Genomic DNA, 21003 nt, shown 5'->3' with positions numbered 1-21003 from the left:
AAATGGTCCTCCTAAACCCTACGGTTTTCGAGATATTCACAGAAAACTGTGTCTGCCCTACCCTCCTTCTTTCGGGGTCCAGTCCAGCGGGGGGGCTACAGATCAAAACGAAAAACGATGGTTCCATGCTATCCATGTGGGGTTACATGCCCACCAAGTTTCGTGTACCCCGGTCTTTCAATGTCCCGGGAATCATTGACGGAAATTTGGGCATGCGAAAAAGAAAAAAAAAAAGAAAAAAAAAAAATCTGACTAAACCTATATGACCGCCGCTTCGCTGCGCGGCGGTCATAATAAAAGCTACATAGCTGCCAACTCTCACGCATTGGCCGTGAGACACATGCATTTGATTAGTTTCACACACTCACACGCCACACCTTCCGATTTCTCACGCTGAAGTGTCAACCAGGTCAGTCAGATGCCTGAAAAATGAGTTTAGCCTATCTATAGATCTACCTGTTGAGCCACGGTTATGCTTTCAGAGACGGTGAGAGGGTTCAAGAGCACCTCCTGTCTGTGGAATTTTCTAAGTTTTCTCTCATTTGCGATGCTACTTCAGAAGCCATCCCAGGCGCATTCCCCCCGCATTTCCCCGGCTTCAGGTATGCTTTGAGTATTATTGAGTATTTTTCACGCTGAAGTGTCAACCTGGTAGGTCAAATACCTGGCAGATGAGGTTCAACTAAACTATACCTATACATGATATCACACATCATGTGAACGAGCGGAATCTAAGCTTTCCAATGATATTAGCGCCAAGTTGCTGTGATAGTTCGCAAGAAAATTATCATTGAACCGACGTGCAATTTAGGCTAATCATATTTGCATTTTGCACACAGTGCACACCCATTACTCTCGGTTTAATGTCTCACTAACCCTTCACACAACACGTGGCAAACATCCCTCTGCTCAACAACCTGAACCGCTTCTTTGCTCGCTTTGAAGCACAAAACAGCACCTGCCCACAGAAGACCCATCCCCCTCTACATGAGCAGCCCCTGTGCCTCTCTGCCGACAGCGTGAAGAGGACACTTGCTGCTATCAACACCCGTAAGGCAACAGGTCCAGACAACATCCCAGGTCGTAAGGCGCTGAAGGACTGCGGGGGGAGCTTAAGGATGTCTTCACAGACATCTTTAACACTTCCCTGAAGCAAGCCATCGTCCCATCATGTTTCAAAGCTGCCACCATCATACCTGTGCCGAAGAAAACTGCTCCATCCTGCTTCAATGACTACCGCCCTGTGGCACTGACACCCATCATCATGAAGTGCTTTGAGCCGGCTTGTCATGTCACATATCAAAGCCATTCTCCCCCACCCTGGACCCCTTCCAGTTTGCATACCGAGCCAAGCGGTCTACAGAGGATGCAATCTGCTCTGCCCTCCACCCAGCCCTCACCCACCTGGAAAAAGAGACTCATATGTGAGATTGCTGTTTATAGACTTCAGTTCTGCATTCAACACCATAATACCACAACAACTCATCTGCAAACTTGACAAACTGGGACTCAGTACCTTCCTCTGCAACTGGCTACTGGACTTCCTCTGTCAGAGGCCCCAAGTAGTAATGCGTGTTGGCAACAATACCTCAAGCAGCATCACACTGAGCACAGGGGGCCCCCAAGGCTGCGTGCTCAGTCCGGCTGCTCTTCACCCTGCTGGACGATGACTGCACTGCAACCTACAGCAACAATCACATAGTGAAATTTGCTGGCGACACAACTCTGGTGGGTCTCATCACCAAGGGCTTACGAGACTCAATACAGGTTGGAGGTCGACCATCTGACCACGTGGTGCAGGGACAACAACCTCCTGCTGAGCGTCAGCAAGACCAAAGAGATTGTTGTTGACTTCCGGAGAGGTCACACCCAACACCTGCCACTGACCATCGACGGTGCTGTGGTGGAGAGGCGAGCAGCACCAAATTCCTGGGGTGCACATCAGTGAAGACCTCTCCTGGACCACCAACACTGCATCACTGGCGAAGAGAGCCCAGCGCCGCCTGTACTTCCTCGCGGGAAACTCAGGCGAGCAAGTGCTCCACCAGCCATCATGACCACATTCTACCGAGGCACCATTGAGAGCATCCTCTCCAGCTGTATCGCTGTGTGGGGCGGAAGCTGCACTGAATACAACAGGAAAGCCCTGCAGCGCATAGTGAACACAGCTGGAAGGATCATTGGTGCTTCACTCCCCCCCTGAAGGACATTTACACCACCCACCTCACCCGCAAGGCGACCAAAATTGTGAGTGATGCAAGTCACCCAGCTCACAATCTGTTTGATCTACTGCCCTCTGGGAAGAGGTACAGAAGCCTGCGCTCCCGCACTACCAGACTCACCAACAGCTTCATACACCAAGTTGTAAGGATGCTGAACTCTCTCCCTCCTCTCCCCCCTCCACCCTCAGCTACATAACATCCTGGACATTGGACCCACAATGGCCGCCTGCACTACTCCACTTGCACACTTGAACACTTACACACTTGTACACTTTACAACTTGGTGTTGTTGTCCTGAAAACACAACACTTCTGCTGCTCTTACATAACTTGCACCACTATGCCACTTTCTTTATTACTTAGGTCAAACAGAACTACCCAAGCCTTTTATTGGCCTGACTTTGCACTAGTATTTTATTGACTGTCTATGCACAATTTCAACCAAATTTTGCTGCTCTTATTTTTTTCATTATTATATGTGCCCTCTTATTTACTTATTTACATACTTTTTTGTTTACTTGAATGTTATGTTTGCCTGTGGACTTAAATTGGTAAAATATGTCTTGTCTTCACCGTGGGATAGTGAGAAACGTAATTTCGATCTCTTTGTATGTCTGGAACATGTGAAGAAATTGACAATAAAGCTGACTTTGACTTTGACATCACAATAAACAGCAAACTGTACCGAATACGAGGATAAAGCATGCCTCTGTGCAATAAGTGGTTCCTGAGTAATCCGGTTTTGAAATTACAACACATTTCTACTCATTTCGCCTCATTGGGGCGAAATTATAATGTATTCTAATGTAAACTATTTGTCAGTAGGCCTACATACATTTTTGTAAATTGCTCAGCCATAGATTATCCCACTATCATGGTTCTTATATTGTCAGGTTCCAGCCAATCCCACTTACACAGATAAATAAATATATTTATATTGGCATGCTTCCTAGTGACATTAATGCAAAAATATGAAGAAAACCAAATAACGAGACACAAATATTGATATAAAGCCTGACATATGCAGACATTCACAAGACATATGCAAACATTCACATCATGCAGATATGGGTACATCCTGAAAAAGAAATAGCATGTATAGGCTATGGCCATTACAATGACCAATATATTATCTTAAATGAACTAGCTGAATGTCAGGGAATTTACCCCAACATATAGACACGTAGTATGGGTTTGCCCTTCACCCTTCACCATCAGTCTCTGACCCTGCAGCCCAAAAGCTGTGTCTTTTATTGTACAGATGCAGACAGAAAATAGGAAGCAAGACATAACACTGGTATGGTTATACAGTGATAATAATAATTCCTTTACATTTCCCTCCTGTTTATCATTGGTAACTTTCACAATCATCTGTTCCATTGTAACATATCCAATACAGGTTTTCTGTAACAACTTCATTGCTGATCATGAGGTTAATCAATTAATCATTACACTTCACTGTTGTCCTCAGCAAGGAACCTACATGTCTCTTCTTGCAAAAACAAAGTAGCCATATTAGCATTCACAGTCTTGGTTATAAGATGGCGAAAACAAGGTAATACACATGTGTTATGTTGTAGGTATGCAGATCTTCAGACAAAATCCATCTTTTGTTTTGGCTTCCTTTGTCTCTCATGAAAAAGTCATTGTTCAGTCCTTGTAGCAGTCTGTGCAGTTCCACTTAGGCCTTGCAGCACAATTCCCAGCAAGGTGAGGGTAATGACCCCTCCGAGGACCAGCCTCCACACCAAAGGTCCGTGACCCCCAGGCATCGTCACTAAGCCGTGGAGGCTCTGTTTAAACAACACTGACGTTGAGACGACTAGATTCTATATTTTCTAGACCCCTGTGTAGTCAGATTTTTTCCCCTTCACGGCGGTCGACTCTGCAGCTGGAAGGTCCCGTATCTTACAGTGCGAGATGCGTCCAAGAAGTCTTCCCCTGTACCTTCACTGCGGTAGGAGTGGCTAGTATAATTCTTCTATGATGAACACCCAGTCTCCTGGTTTCACTTTAGGGTCCTGTGGAGAGAGAGAGAGAGGGAGCAGTATTCGTGTCTACACATTTCTTAGATGACAGAGTCTTAATCAACTGTCCCACTACTCCTTCATCATCATCAGGCGTGGACTTATTACGAGAGAAATCAGACATGGTGTATGGTCTGCCATACAGCATTTCAAAGGGGGTTAGCTGTGTGGCAGCACTCCTCCCGTTGACACGTGGCAACGACCATGTGACACAATGGCTGCCCATTTATACATATATATTTAGGTAATACTGGTTTGCCACTTGGACCGACGTAGACATTGTCTTTTAGGTAGCACCCATGTTTCTTCCATAGGTCTCTCTCTTTAACAGACGCTTGCTGCTGTCGTGTTTGCAAGATTTCATCAGTTCCCGTTTGCAAGAGGAACACGCCTGTGGCTTTCTTTGCGCATTCATCTGCCAGGGAATTTCCTCTTGAAACAGTATCAGTTTTGTTAGTATGCGCTTCACATTTACAAATGGCAAGCTTTTTTGGTAATTGTAGAGCGTCGTATAATTTCAGAAGTAAGTCTTTATGTTTTACTGGTTTCCCAGTAGAGGTTTTGTAGCCACGTCTTTTCCAATGTGCACAAAAAACGTGAGACGCATTAAAAGCATATTGACTGTCTTTATGGACAGGAATTGAATAATATGCGTTGCTCAAGTCGGTTACTGAGAATACTTTAGCTTCTGGATTTAATTGGTTCAACAGAGTATGGGGATCAGGCACATTTGGAGCTCGGGCTATTACTGCATTGTTGACGGCTCGGAGGTCTTGCACCATGCGCCAACCAGTAGATGGGGCCGCTTTCTTGACAGGAAATATCGGCGTATTACACGGTGACTTAGGGCATGGCACAATAACCCCAGCTTTAATCATCTCTGCTATCACAGGTTTTATCCCCGCTTCTGCATCAGGTTTTAGAGGATATTGTTTTTGGCATGGATAATAACCTGATCCTCAGCCTCTGTTAAAACCATCAATCATGTCTCTGTTTTGTCATGTAGTATTACTGTTGGTGTACAAGTCAGACACATAGTTTAGACTGGTGCGCCTCCAACCAGTGGTGGGGCTTTTTTCAACTCCTTGAGTTTCAGTTCCCCAATCTTGTATTTGTGTTACAAAGTTCACATGTTTGTCTAGACGTGACTGTTTCTCACTTGGGCTAGTGGACAGCTGCATGTGGGGTTTCACTTCCCAACTCATCAGTTTCTGCGCGGGCGGTGGCAGAACTGCTTGACAAAAAGATTCTCTGTCCAACCAACACAAATAAGTCAAAGTCACCCTAGTAGGTCCTAGTTTATGCACTAGTTTGTCATACTCTGGGTCTGGCCCAGGTGTAGGTTTGCGTCTCAGGTCAATTCTTAATTCGTCAGGGGGTATCAGACTAGCCAGTGGGTTAATTCTTTCCTTAACCTTTTGTACGATCGTCTCTATTGTTTTTCCTGGGTCCTGGTGCGAAGGCTCCAGGGCCCAGACGTAATATGGTGTACCTTTCCCCTCGACTAAGTGTATGTCAATTTCATCACATGTCCTAGCCTCCATACCCCCCTGTAGATTTGGATAGATGGCTAATTTAAATTTTACCATTAAATCTCGTCCTAACAGGTTGTAGGGACAGCCGGGGGCCATGACTACAGGGGCGAAAACAGTGCTTCCTGTTTCTGTCAGCGTGACAGCCACAGGCTCACTGAAATATTGTTTTTGCACATGACTGTTGGCTGACTTTACGAGAATAGCTTGATCATTTTTTTGCAGGCCATCTATGTCTTTCATTACAGTTCTACATGCTCCAGTATCACATAAAAAGATTACAGGTTTGCCATTAATATGTATCACTTTCTCTGTTTTTTTATTTAAACACACGTCAGCTAAGTCTAGAAATTCTTCACATATTTCTAGCTCTTCCCCTTCTCCATTTCCTAGTCAATTGTCATATTGATCCTGATCATACTTTTGTTCTTTCTTATCCTCACTGGGGCAGTCTCGGGCCCAATGCCCTCGACCCCCACACTTGTAACACTAGTTACTATCATCACCCTCATTCTCATAATCTCTATGTCCTGGCTTATTTCCACCCTGTCCTCCTCTTCCTCTGCTATTGCCTCAGCCTCTGCCAAGACCTCGGCCTCTGCCTCTGCCTGTTTGTCCTCCTGTTCCTTGCACTGCCATTACAAATGCTTCTACCAATTTCCCTGATTCTTTCTTTTCCTTCTCTTTCTTCTTGTTTTGCGCTGTCTTCTCTGCGTGTTTAGCTTGTTCCATAAACTCTGGCATAGCTGCTGTTAGAAAGGCCATTGGCTGCGCTGAAGATTCTGAGCTTGCGCTTACGTCCTCACGTTTTCGCGGGAAGCTCAGTGTCCACGCATCCACGTATGGAGCAGTTCAGTTAGTGAGAGCTGCTGCCAGTCAGTTTGCAACGGACGTTTGGCTCGACGTTTCACCATTCACCTTCTACAGTAATTTTCTGTTCCTTGTGTGCGTCATTGAAGATTTGTGAGTATTTTTTGTCCTGTTTTAGTGTCCAGATGTTTGGTAGTTTAGTCCGTTTTGAGAGTGTGATTTTGCCAGCTTTAACAGTGAATGTAGAGTAATGTAGAGCCTTCTAGAATGTTCCTATGACTTCGTTTGTGATTTGTAGTGCCTTATATTGATGTCGGATCACTTAATTGTCATTTGGAATGTGTTAATTGCCGTCTTTTGTGTTAGTATAGCGAAATACCGTTGTGTGTTTTACTGTGGAGATTTTCACGCCTTTAATAGCCTGTTTAATGGGCGCCATTGTAATGCGTAATTACCACGAGTTTGCCAGTAGTTGGCCGTGTTTCCCCAGTGTATAGCAGTCATGTAGATTTTCCCTATGGAAGCTGTTCATGCCTTAAATAACTAGACTGAATGCCTTTATTTCAGTAATTGTTTATTGATGCAGAGTTTGTATTTTCTGCTCCCTTCCTTTCTTAGACCACACATATTTGTAACCAACTGTAGAAAGCCTATTTGAATTATACAACTGAATAATAATTAAGAAGAATTATCATCTGATTGACCCTGCATATTATTGTGCTGCCTTCAAGTTAATTAAAGCCCCTTAAACTGCATTTTGGACTCAGTGGCGTTCTTACCAACGCACCAGGAAGACACCATACCATCCAACCAGCACCTATACAGTCCACCCATCTAATCACCTAATACCTAAACCCTCATTAACAGCTGCTGTCCTAAAGGTGACAAAATGTTTTTCTATCCAACCTTTTATCTCTGGCCTGACACTCTGGAGCAATGCTTGTTTTAATTGTTGTTTGTAGATTTTCTTATTGTCTTCAGTATCTGATTTTAAACCACTATAGGCTTTAAACACTTTTTCAAATCTGTCTCTAAACTCCCAAACGTCCTCATTATCTTTTTGTGTTGTGGCATGTATTTTGGTGTAATCGCAATGTTTTTTGAACACTAGTCTACATTTATCCTCTAAGTTCTGAACTTGCTGATTAAGTTCAGTGGTGCCAGTGGTGATCTTTCACGTGGCTCCAATCAGAGCCCGTTTTACAGCGGAACATCCTTTCGACCTCGAAACCATTCAGGTGGTACACAGTTATTATATTTTTCATTTCGTCGCAGAATTCATTGATCTGTGCCTTGTGAGACGCTATGCCCTCGACTGCCTTCTTCACGTCCTCATGGGTCCATGTCCTATAGACATGCATTATTCGACAGTTGTCAGCAGTTTCGTTTTCGCCTGGCCTAAATGTTGGATTAGGTAATTCTACCATTGGGAACGTATTGATTTGAGGCGGCGGTGGAGGCCAATTTGGCGTTTTGTCATCATAATCAAAATCATCAACGTCATCATCATACAGATCTGTATGTGAAGTTGGCGGTTGTGGCGAAAAATGAAGACCTGGAGAGACGGGGATATAGTGGGAGATTTACCGCGTCTAATAAAAATGGATTTTTGGATGCTCTAGTTCCTGTCTTTAAAACTTTATTTACGTCCCTAGACATCTTGGTGTCCCATTCTAAACGTTGACCGTGGGACCGCGTCAGTTGTCTAGGTCTTTGGGGCGTTTCCTCCTCCCCTCCCCTGACTGGCGTCGGGACAGGGGGATACAAGGGTGCAGGAGCTGCCGCGGGCGGCGGTGCAGACACGGAGGCACTAACCACAGCTGCTTGTGGTTGTGATCTGTTGTAAGAAGGTGGTGAGGTGTAAGGCAAATTGTCTTCCTCTTTTACATACGCTACGGTACATTTTTGTCGTTCTTTTATTTTATTTTCGCGCTTTCTTGCCTCCTCCAACCACAATTTAGCTGCATCCATTTCTTTCTGGTGCTGTGTTTTTATACCATTTTTCTTTTTCGAGTGGTGCATCATTATGTCGCGTAACAATTTTGAACAGCCAGGAACTGTTAATTTGCCTTCAAATTTTATTATCTTATCTTATCTTTCCATCGTGTTAACCAATTTTCAATTCCTGGGTGGATTTTGCCCATAAATTTGGCATCGCCTTTCAAAACATTTTCTTTGTCTTGGGTATTACCCATTTTTACAAATAGGGGGTTATACTGTATCGTCCTCAAATGGGCAAACAACAAATCTAGAAAGCAAGCTTCTAGGCCCCAGGCGTTAGCCTAGGGTCCGGCTTTCTCTTGGTGATCACACAGATTTGGTTGTTCGTTTTAACTTACAGATAATCCCCTCATTCACTCACATTCAAAACACATTTAAAATTGATATCTAGAACTTATTGCAATATCACCATATTGTGGTTGTGAACTTATTGCAATATCACCATAACTATTCCACCTGTGTATGCATCGTGTGAAATACCAGTGCTGTTTTTAGCATCTGTTTAGCGCTTCACACACACAGTGACAAGCGCCAAATCCCCCGCAGTGTTGAAGAGATCAGTCGTCCCCCTCACTTTTGATAAGGTAAAAGCCTTTTGGTGCATGGAAATAAATAATAACCTATAGGTTTACGCTTAGGCTATGTAAAACTCCCCATTAACAGCATCACGTCACTAACCACAGTTAAGACTGCACAATCTCGTATTTACTCTGTTGGATATCTGAAGCCAGTTTGTCTACTTAGATACTGTAAATCCTCAAATTATGGCTGTGGTCTTAAGACAAAGTACAGGCCTTTAGGGGCAGGATTGTATTCGAAACAGCCTTTTATTTCTTATTCGAGTTTTATTTTGAGACATGCGTTTCTAGGAGCGGCATACTGGTAGGCCTTCAAAAGCATGACATTTTCGGTTTAGTTTGATATTTAATTTACTTTTGGACTGTTTGATTACATTGTTAAATGTTGGGACTGATGGGCACTGAAATCTGGGGAGGTATTTTATGATCACTATTACGTTCCATGTAGTTGAAAGAGTGTCGGAATTTCAAACAAACCATCCGCTTTCATGCGTTCATTGAACGTCCGTGGTGCTGTAATGGAAACCTTATTGCGTAGCCAAGTAGCCTATATATTGAGTTATTTTTAAATTATGCATGATTTACTTTTTATTAATTTTGTAGGCTGGCTTTATTTTGTTATATAGAAGTATCTAAATAACCTGTTAAAATGTACCAGAATTCAGGAAATTGCATCTAGTCCAAAAAAATGTTTCTGGGGGAGAACCCCCATACCCCCCACTGAAATGTCCCACACACTTTCAGAATGCCTCCGATGCCCATGGTCCTAGTAGTAGGTTAGATCCCTTTGATACCAATGTTAATTTAACTCTGGGACCCTGGTCCCAGGGATGGATTACTGCACGGGCCTTCCGGCCCCAGACCCAGGGGCCCAAGGTGTCAGGGGGCCCTGAAGCCCAAGCCTTTGCCTCATCATTGCCTCAATATCAACACATCAGGATGTAGGCTATGAATCTGATTGAATTTAGTATTGGCCATCCCCAAAATACACCAGAATACAGAAAATCACATCAAACTAATTTAAAAAATTCTGGGGGAGGACCCCCAAACCCCCCCTTCCACATATGTGACAATTAGTGGGGAGCCCTTAATACATGTGGGCCCAGGGGCCCGAAAGTTCATAATCCATCCATGCCTGGTCCCTACACCTGAGAACCACTGATGTATATTTTTTTTTACTGTACGGTATAATGCTGAATGACCCAAACAAAAATTTCCGCAGCAATTTTGGTTGGCCCCACCAAATCTCACTCCAAGGTTTTTTGAAAAGTTGGCAGCCCTGCCTGGAAGTGACCAGGGCATGTCATTTCGCCGCTACAAATGCATGTATGGTTTTAATAAACTTTGATATTACTGCAATTATTATGAGACTTCAAGGCCTGTACACATCTTAAATAGACCAGACCATCAGTCAAGGAGTGGGGTGAAGGAGGTCACAGTGACACCTGGCCTGTCTTTAGATGGTCGAGAGCGAAAGGATGATGTAATTGGATGATGTAATGGTGTAACAGCAAGGCCAAGTAACAGGTGGCAAGATAAGAAGCCCTGTTACACCCAACTGGAAAAAACAGAATCTGGGAAAAACCCAGAAGAAGACAGTTTTGCATATAATTTTATGCATGATGAGACAATGGGTTCCACCAATATTCGTAACCCTGGTGGATGCTGATTGGCTAAAAGGTGTCTTTCGAGAGTGGCGAGAGGAGGGGGCCCAAGGTTAGGGAGTATAAAAGATAGGCCGCAGCCACCTTGTAGTCAGATCTCATCGGGGATGCCAGCTGATGACATCTCACCTCACCCTATTGACCTGTCGCTAAGCTCCGCCCCCCATTGTTACCGTGTGAAAACTCGGACAAACAAACCAGACTTGATTAGAAATACATTGTGGACAATGGCAGCTGACAGTATATGAAAGCAGGCTTTGAGGACGTTTTGGTCGATAAAGGATTTACTTTCCTCCAGAAGCTATCAAAAGAGACTTAATTATGCTATGGAGGGGTGTATTCAAAACTTTAGAATACATACAAGGTGACAAGCAGTTGTGGCGAGTAGCCGTGCAAAAACCACTGACGTTAATGCTAGCTAGCTAGCTAGTGGAAGATTGATACTAAGATATGTTAGGTTACGTTAATATTTGATGTAGTAAGAATATAGTAGTTGGTTAATGAGCATTTTCATCTTGGGATTTAACAGGGAACCTGTGCCCACGTTGTTGGCTTAGTAGCCTACATTACGTCGAGCTGTTGCAAACGCGAGAGACGTCCTGTAGGCAACTGTTGATGGAAATATACCCCGTTTTCTAGCCTCTCGGGGTACGGGCTATCATATTACACGTCCCCCATGCAAAACGTTTGACAATGGTTATCCGTCGGGTTTTTTTTAGTTAATAAACTCCATAAATAACCATTATTTATTATTATTACCAGTCATTTTATGCCTCCTCCCTGTTGTTTCCTATGGAGTTGTCCGAGCTGATGTCTGTGCCAAACACTGTGCCAAATTCCAACCAGCTCTCTCTCCAGCATATCGAAGACAGCCGTGGCCGATGCTGACATTGCTCCCTTGGACCTCAATGTTGTTGGTTGCACTTCTCCGTCCACATCTGGCCCCCTGCTCCACTCCACTGGTTCTGGGCACAGGAGAATCTTCAGCCAACAGAGCTGCAGGACATTTTGGTTTATTTATTATATGGCTTGTTTCAGGTATTAATCTGAAGAGATGCAATAAAATCATTAAACAAAACCATTTCTGTAGAAGTCTGTATGTAAGTAAGCATTGACTGACCTTGATGTTGGACACCTATTTCTAACCCTCCAAAACCCTCAATGCTATGAGGGTAGAGCAGCGAGGTCCTCCGCTGGTGTCAGAACCTCAGTGTTGCCCAGTCCCCCTCCTGTCTCCAAACACTACTTTCGGTATGCGGCAAGCTTTTGATTTCCCCGTCTTCTGACATCATTGTGCCGTTTACGACATTGTGTAGCTGTTTTGGTGATGCCAGAAGACGAGGACTCGCTCATCACGACTTCCTCCCACAACTGCTTTACGTCAGGAAGTTTTGGAGACCTTCTTGCGTCCCTGTAAATGGTGTGCTCCAGGGGCGGAGCCAGACATTTGAAACATTGGGGGCTTAGCCCAGTGTCACACACTGGAAGGCTAGGGGGGTCCGAGGGGAATGCACCCCCGGCAGAACATTTTTAAAAATAGCCCCTTAAATAATGACTTCTAGTGAATTCTGTGTAAGCTAATGGATACATTGAGACTTTAAAAATGTGAGACTCAAGGTATATCTGACTGGCACTTTAGGTCTTTCAAGAGGGGTCTATAGGCATAGCCTATCTGATCAGCATGCACTTAGTTAATTAAGCGTTTTTTTTATGAGTTATGGTTTGTATATTATAGGCTAGTATACTATGTTGAGATAACCCTGATGGGATGCTACCTTGTCTCAATACATTTTTACTTTGAACTCTGGCCAAAGTAGCCTTATGGTCAGGTTTAGCACAGCCCCACACATTGTGAACCCACTTATTATAATGTTCAGTGGAACACATGAAGCAAAGTTTAATCCAGGGCTTAAAATTTTTCAAAATGGGGGGGAATTCCCCCCTTCAGTGCTTCACACATAGGGGGACTAATTCAGTTGGGGGGGGGGGGATACATTTTCCAAACTGAAATAGCATTTTCCTTATAGGCCTACCGGCGTCAATGAGAGAACACTTACACTTAGCCTCAGGGCCATAGTCACCATAGACATTGAGGGGGACGTGTCCCCCCCAATATTCAAATATGACCAAAATGTCCACCCCAATATACGGACATAGAAAAATAAAGACAGAAAAAAAGAGTTATACTAGGCCTACAGGAAACCAACACGCACCATCTGAAATGTAATCAAACGTAAATAATGCAAAAATTAGCGACCTAGTGATGGTTCCAAAGTAGCCTACCGTTACCGCTACCGAATTTGTTTTATTATCAATAAAACAAATTCGCCTACCGTTACACTCCAGGGCCATACAAGCTACTTTAGTTTTATTATGTACGTTTTTTATAACAAGCTCCTGCTGTACAGGAATATGTACTTGATGGAAAGACGACAGAGTAGTAGTTGGAGCAGCTGAAGGTGAGGCGGAAATTTCAACAGAAATGCCTACCAGCTGTTGTGATAGATTTCCTCCAAATTCTTTCTGGTTGTAGCTACCAAACCTAGGTTCAACACCAGATTCTGCATTGCATTGTCAAACTTGAAATAACAAGAAGCTACTGACAACGGCAATGTCAATGGAGAAAAAGTGCTTTCTGGTATTCTGCGTTTTTTGGAGTACACAATATGTATTCATCATTTGGTCAATGTCCCCTGATCCCTGCCAAGAATTGGTTCCCCAGTAACAATGGATATTAGGGAGGGAAGTGAACCCCATGTAAATGATCAATCCCAGAAACCTGTGAAACTCTTCTGGGGTCTTTGTCCCATGCCTCTGCACTGTTTGCATACGACGGCCTACCAAGCACAAGCTCCCATTCCTTCCGGTTGGTAAAACCACATATGCCTGGGACAACAATGTGAGTAAAAAAGAACATAACAAGTCTATTTCACACAGTGTTTTAGTCTGCACCATCCTACGCACGGCACATAAATCTATACCTTCTTCCTCCATCCCCGCATGGTCTTCAGCATTGTGAGCGCAAGCTCATGAGCAGTAAGCTACCTCTTAAGGCTTGCGAGAAGGTCTGTGTAGGTCTTGTCATCCTCCATCTGAAACAAGAGCAAAATCATACAAATACCTTTATGAGTGTAAAAAATTAAATCACAAAACTACAGATTTGTGCATGTATGCACACAAAAGAAGAGGTAGCCTAAACTATTGAAGCATCCTCAGAATATACTCGAAATATTTCTAAGTAGGCCTATGAAAAGTCATTGTATTACACATGGGTTTAGCTACCCTAAATCTGATTGCCTGGCTGGCATCAAGATAAAGACAGATTACATTTCACCTAGTAACAAACTGCTGAAATGCAATAATGACATTTCTGACAGAATATGTGATTTCACATCATGTTTTCTATAACTACATATTGAGAGGGGTTGTGCTTCATCTATTTCAAGTCATGCCATCTTAGAAAATGTTGAGACAAGTACATCTGATGTTTGTCATTTAGAAGTTAGCAAGCTAAAATAGTTCACTACAGATTGCACTACAGATAACAACCGGAGGAAAGGCAATAAGTTAATCACATTTCTGACAGAATATGTGATTTCACATCTTATTTTCTACAACATACTGAGAGGAGTAAAAAATATCGCTCAACTTATTTCATGTCAGAACGTAGCACTAACGCAACTTGAAACGCGGCGCCCATTGATTTATTCAGCTTTGGTTTGCTATACTGTCTTGCTAATATAATGCTTACCTAACAAGCAAATTGGTACTAGAAAATAAACTTACCTACAGGTTATATACTTACAGGTTTTTAAATGAAACTGTCAAATGAAAATAACTGACATCAAAAGCAAACGATAATATTGCAAGCAGTTCAGAATTATACAGTTAGCTAAAGTTACGTGACGATGCACTAGCCCCCCGCTAAGCCATAATGTTGACGCTGATAAGAAAGTATATTACTGTCAAATGACATGATTTAAGGACTTCAAATTCAGATAAACCATAACTAGAACCGATGTAAAAACAATATTACCTCAGTTTATCCAGCTGTGTGGTTTCCAGTCGAGGTAAACTCGACAAACAACTTAAGTGCAACTTAAGTGCAGGTGGCATCCGGCTGTCCACGTCAACTGCACCAACTCAAGTGAAAATATTTTTTCAAGACTCATTTTCAAGTATCCAAAACATTTCGCGCCATAAACCCCTTAACCAATCATATCAAATTGAAGCTTATGTTGTCAGCATTACGGGGAAGATTTCAGAAATAAAATCAGTCATTGGACAGCTGAGATATTAGACGATTGGCCATCGTTACTTTTGTAACGAAATTAGAATGGTCGAGCTCGTAAGGGTTAAATGACTCATTACGGGGCGAATGAAGGCTCTCTCCCCCGCCCCTACTGCCTGTAGGAAGAATATCCCACTTGCAAGTTCGGTGTATCCCCGGTGTATACCCGCCGACCGAAGCAGGATCAGTTTACAGCACAGAGGCAGGCTAACGAAACGCTAGAGATTGTTGCAAACATGTGTATAATGGCAGAGCCGGCGAAGAAGCAGCGAAAACCCTTGACGGAAGACGCAAAGAAAAGGAAAAGAGCTTCAGACCGAGCGAGGGGGAGTTTCGTAGAGAAAAAGCATCAGGCTTGCCTGGTGTCCCTTTCAAGGGCCGTTTCAAGGAATTTGAGGGCCCCAAGCAAAATGAACATGGAGCCCCACCGCACGCAAAGCCTACAGGAACCACAGCATAGCCATACAGTTTAAGTTCACCCACACTTTATATAAATAAAAAAAATTGACAGTGCAAATACTGCTGTTGCATATATAGATATACTGTGCATTAGTTTTGAACATTTTGAACATTTGCAAAAACACCACCATACCATAAAATCCAATGTCAGCTTCTTCCTCATGAATGGAGGATGAATGGTGATGGTGTACCTGGGAAGATAATTGAAAAAAAATCTGAAATTACCTGTGAAGTACGTTTGACCATTTCACTGTTAGCATATTGGAAAAGGTCATTAACAGCTCAGCTCAGTGAGAGAAATTCACTCTACCTTCATCAGTGGAGGTATCCTTAGGAAGAGCCTGAGGGCTGAGAAATTTAAGCAAAGCACCTTGAGGGAGAAAGAAAAGATATGTTAGCATTTCCATATTTTGATATTTAGAAGGGATGCAGCTGCTTTCACAACTACCAATGCTTACTGTAAAAACATCCCAAGCTAATGTTATACATTAACCTAGGCCTACTTGTAGCTTAACATAGCATTTAAGCATTCTGCTGTTTGAGAATTAGACAGACGCACCTGGTGCTTTAAAGACAGTAAACAGCTGGCGTCCAGTCTGCTTTGATGCACGGAATTTATCGTGTGGTTTTCCTAACCCCCATTTGGTAAATAGATTATCACGGTCGAATAGTTAGTATAGCAGAGAAGCTATGTCACTTTCATCAAAACCTATTACAAACCTATAGCAATGTTATGTCATTAAATACGATAAACAGTGATTCTGGAACAGATAAACATGTTTTGCTACTGTAGGCTAGCCTTCCTTACCTTTATCCCAGTGTAATAAACATATTACAACTGCCTGTTTTATATTTCATTATGACTGCCTGTTTTAGCAGAGATCACAAACCTGGCTGGCTGGCTGCTGTCAGCGACTACTGAGTGGGGCCCCCTTGAGGGGGATCCCGGTATTGCCGGTAAGAGTGTCATTGCACTTCACTGCATTGACTATCAAAGGGGCGCTCACAGTTTGTCGTTGCATTTTATTCTTAACCAGTCTTTGTCTTGGGGCCCCTGGCCAGCTCGGGGCTCCAAGCAATTGCTTGGTTTGCTTGCCTTCTAGCGATGGGCCTGGTCCCTTTAAAATTGTGTGATTAGCCGCCAGCATAATAAAATCTAAATTAAAAGACAAAATTATATTAGGCTATAGGTCCAAACCTATGAGTCTAAGCCTTAGTTAAAAAAGTGTAAGTAATAAGTCAAAGAACCACATTCTGTGTAATATAGAGTTTAAAAAAGATACTCTAGTTTGTAATTCCTTTTAAAGTATACATTTTGAAGACAAATGGAGTCATAATACAGGTCCAGGGATGGATTACTGAATGGGCTTACTGGGCCTTTTCCACCCTTCTCTTTTCACAAAACTCACCAGAAGTCATCATTTAAAGGGTCATTTTTAAAAAAAATAAAAAATCTTCCGTGGGAGAATGCCTCAGGACCCGTCTATCTATAAGGGGGGGATCTGTGCCCAGGGGTTCATAATCCATCCATCCATGCCATGCCTATGTCTGTCAAAAGTTTGGAATACCCTAATTGACTGTTGTGATTTTTAATAATATTTTTTGCATGGTACTGTAGGAAATATATTGAAATTCTATTTGGGGGTCTCTCAGACCCCACCACAGATTTGGTCCCCCCCAATGTTGACATCATGACTACGGCCTTGCTTAGCCTACATGAATTTGGTTTCGATTTTCTAACTGGAGTAAGTCTTTGTGACAACACGTCATGATACATTTGATAATGTTTGATCGTTGTTTTGGTATGAGCATCTTTTACGTAATGAATGCGCACTCTAGAAAGTGAAAGTAGCCTAACCTAGGCCTATATGCGCTCTGTGTCTGAGCTGTCTGTGCACGTCCGCAATTGATTACGTTCCTCAAATGGAGAACACATCAATCGCATGGTATTTTTTGCCCTAAAATGCACGAAACATGCAAGTTCAAACTCCCGCCGGTAGCCACGTTACATCTCCGTTTTATATTTGCCTAGGCTACTAGCCAACAATAAATGAATTGAACGAACTCAACTGACAACAGGTAAATCTACTGATTCGGTCATTGAGACTCTATGAATACAGTACAACAAACTTTCTGTCTTTCTGAAGTTTATTTTTGTATTCCGGGGAACAGTAGCCTAATTGCCTAATGTCTTGACAATAGTTTTTCTTACCGGCTTGCTTTTTAAACTGACTGCGCCACTCTGAACTTTCCTGCCAGGTTTATGACATAAACCGCTATATCTCGGCTCTGGCATTGCCTAAACTCATCATGTGGGAAATCAGATTATCTGTCAATATTGGGCTTTTAAAATAAGGGATATTTGCTCAGTAATAGTAGCCTACATTTTGTAACATTTATAGAGAAACCGAGGGGTTAGTTAAATTAGAAATTAGAATCGTTGGAAATTGAAAACACATACAAAAAAAAAAGATTCGGGGCTTGAGCCCCCGAAGCCACCCCCTCGCTCCGCCAATGTTTTGGTTGCTCTTTGGAGAACATCATTAAGGTTCAAGTGTCTTGGATGCTAGGGTCTCCCTTTGGATCATGCAGTGAGTAAACTTGACATATGGCACAACACTTTGAACTTTTGCCTTCAGTCCCAGTCTTTTGCACAAGCAAGTGGTTTCTGATTGGTTTCTGAACGTGTTTGGGATGTCGAGTTCCGAAGTGTCTTTTCCTTTTGACTGACTTTAAAGCTGCAGTTGGCAAGATACATATTCACTGAAACAGACACTATGCTCCGACAGAACAACATAAATCAGCCGGTTTTAGAAAAAAACCTGGGGCCTGTACTACGAAGGGAGCTTAACCTACCCAGATGTAACCCAGGGTTACTTTATAAAACCGGGGTTGACAAAACCTGGTTATCAGAAGTGGTGTTAATCGGTACTACGACGCTGATTAAGAAGTTGATTTGTTGAACCGGGTTTAATCTAATTGGAGTGCGCGTTCACATAAAAGGGGCGGGTTGCAGCGCAAGTCACCACTTTCAATATTATTTTATGGACGAGGAATGCACAATTATTGTGACAAGTTACGAGGAATTAAAACTCACTCTACGACAAAAATCAAATACGTCGGCAGCAAACAAAGCAAGGCAAGGCGGATCGGGTAGCCTAAATGCCTAAAAGTAAAGTTTTATTTCCACATGCTCTTCAAATATGTGTTACGGAGGATTAATAGCTTGCGGAATGTCTGATGAATGAATGAGTTGAAATAATTCAATTGCCTATTTTGAGTTCATAAAAAGGCCTACAGATGCAACACAAGTGGGCATATAGACAGTAATAAGGATAATTGAATGTTTAAGTAGCCCCATTGACTGATTTAGTGTATGCCTAATCCTGTGAACATTTCAGATGCAACACCATTGCCAAACGCACATGGCAGCAGGTGAAAATGAAACACAAAAACATTATTCAGGATATAGGTTTATATAGTTATAGCTTATTAATATTTCTTAATTATGAAAACATGTAGGCTAGGCCTAGTATACTTATAGCCTTCACTTGGCCTCTGTTTTACAGCTAACAAGAAAAAGGTGTCTTTGAACACTACTGTAAGGCACCAGAGTGTTTTACAGTAGCAGAGGAGTTGGCCATTGCAAATAATAGTGGAAGGCCGATTATGGAGGGGGTTGAGGGAGGCATTCGGTCGGATTCTGGTGCTGTGGAAATGTGTAGCCTTTATGTGCAGAGTACAGTAATATGACATTCAATTCAACAAGTTTGTTAAAATGGTGATTTTAATTTATTAGGCCTACTATAGGCTATGTCTGATTTATTTTCGGACAGTAGGCCTAGGCTATTCTTGCTCAGACGTTCAGCTTATGTAGGCCTATGTCCGATTTATTTTCGGACATACAGTATTCTTGCTCAGATGTTCAGCATCACCGATGGAATATATATATATATGGCGGTCTCTAAAACCCCCCGCCCTGCGAATAGAGCCCCTCACGATTTGCTCTCCAATGTCGTATGGATCATCCAGGTATACACCGACATTGTCGGGAGGGTTGGTACTTATAAAGGGTGTGGTTAACGGAAACCTCGGGTTAACCAAGAACATAACCTGCACGGAGCAGGTTTGAGATGCAGCGTAAATTGCCATGGCAGCGTACCTCGGTTAAGACCTATCCACCTTTCGTAGTACGGGTTAATCAGGAAGTTACACCACACGTGATCAAGTTACTCTCGAAGTTACCCAGATAAGCTAGTAACCCTAGCCTGGCGGGCCATCCTATATCATTGAAATGTATAGTCTGGAATCGAACCATTCACCTCGCTTAATCCAAGGGGCGGGCAGAAAATTGTCTTTCAAACTGCCTAGGCATGCAATAGGCCAGCGCCACGACCATATCCATATCCGGTCGGCAAAACGGCAAATAGGCTACATCCTTCTTCGAAAGTCCAACTCCTCCAAAGACGCCAACGCCGATTCAAACAACCGCTCTTCATTCGCCATAGCCACCTTCCTTGTTCACCGTCGCAGGACTGTCGTTATCAAGCCTTAAGACTCTCTAACAAAATAGAGCGCTGTGATTGGATGACGTCCACGGCGTCAGCCATTAGAAATCCCTATGGTTTATATTTCTAGGCTACAGTAACCCCGCTTCGTAGTACAGGCCCCTGCACTTCTACCTCCACCTAGAGCCTGTTATTTGTTTTGCAAAAATCCACACCTCCCGGTTCTTCTGGTCCAATCAGAGCAGGGCTGTGTGAGATCTGACTGTCAATCACAGTCTGGTGCGCACTGACGAGCACAAACTTGATGAGAGGGTGCTCGGTGGTAGTGGGGGAGGGACATGAGAGTTGTAAACATTCAACATTTTCAAAAAGTCCACTCAATCTGTTAAACTTAACCCACTGCAGCTTTAAACTTTCATTTGCCAGAACATTGCCGTAAAGTACACACTGTGGGGGTCAAGTTCATTCTTGACTTGGCACGTGAATCCATATCTTATAAATTCTTTCTGATAGTTTCAACACTTAGTCGACCGAAGTTCTTTCTCACCGGCATGCAGGCCTAACCCATCGGAGTATCGCGGAACACTAGACCCACTACTGGTAGATGGCTCAGCAGCTCCAGTTCCATTTCTCATCCAAGTTACCTTGGCTAGTCTAACAAATTGTGCTATTAACACAGTTCTGTTTTATTAAAAAAAAAATGGGAGTGGCCCCCGGGGACGAAACAAAATTTTTCTGTAAAAGTCTAGTGGGGCTACATACCCACCAAATTTCATGTGCACCGGTGTTTCGGTGTCCCGGGCACCAAAAATTCAGGAAGTAGATGACGGGGAAAAAAAAAAAAACTTTGACAATCATTATATGACCGCTTCGCTAGCGGCGGTCATAAATAAAGATATTACGAAATACTGT

At 43.0% G+C, this 21003-nt stretch overlaps 1 long non-coding RNA gene across 1 annotated transcript; it reads right to left on the bottom strand.

Annotated features, from left to right (window-relative positions):
* Positions 1-3305: 3305 nt before the first annotated feature.
* Positions 3306-15933, bottom strand: LOC125299189. Its single transcript, XR_007194337.1, has 6 exons — positions 15894-15933; positions 15717-15774; positions 13815-13925; positions 11954-12244; positions 11593-11829; positions 3306-4242 (listed from the first exon to the last, which is right to left on the bottom strand). It is a non-coding gene; the product is annotated as an uncharacterized LOC125299189 (long non-coding RNA).
* Between the last annotated feature and the right edge of the window lie 5070 nt (positions 15934-21003).

Source organism: Alosa alosa, chromosome 8 (genome assembly GCF_017589495.1).
Source record: "Alosa alosa isolate M-15738 ecotype Scorff River chromosome 8, AALO_Geno_1.1, whole genome shotgun sequence".
NCBI classification, from domain to species: Eukaryota; Metazoa; Chordata; class Actinopteri; order Clupeiformes; family Clupeidae; genus Alosa; species Alosa alosa.
This window is presented reverse-complemented; position numbering and strand designations above follow the sequence as displayed.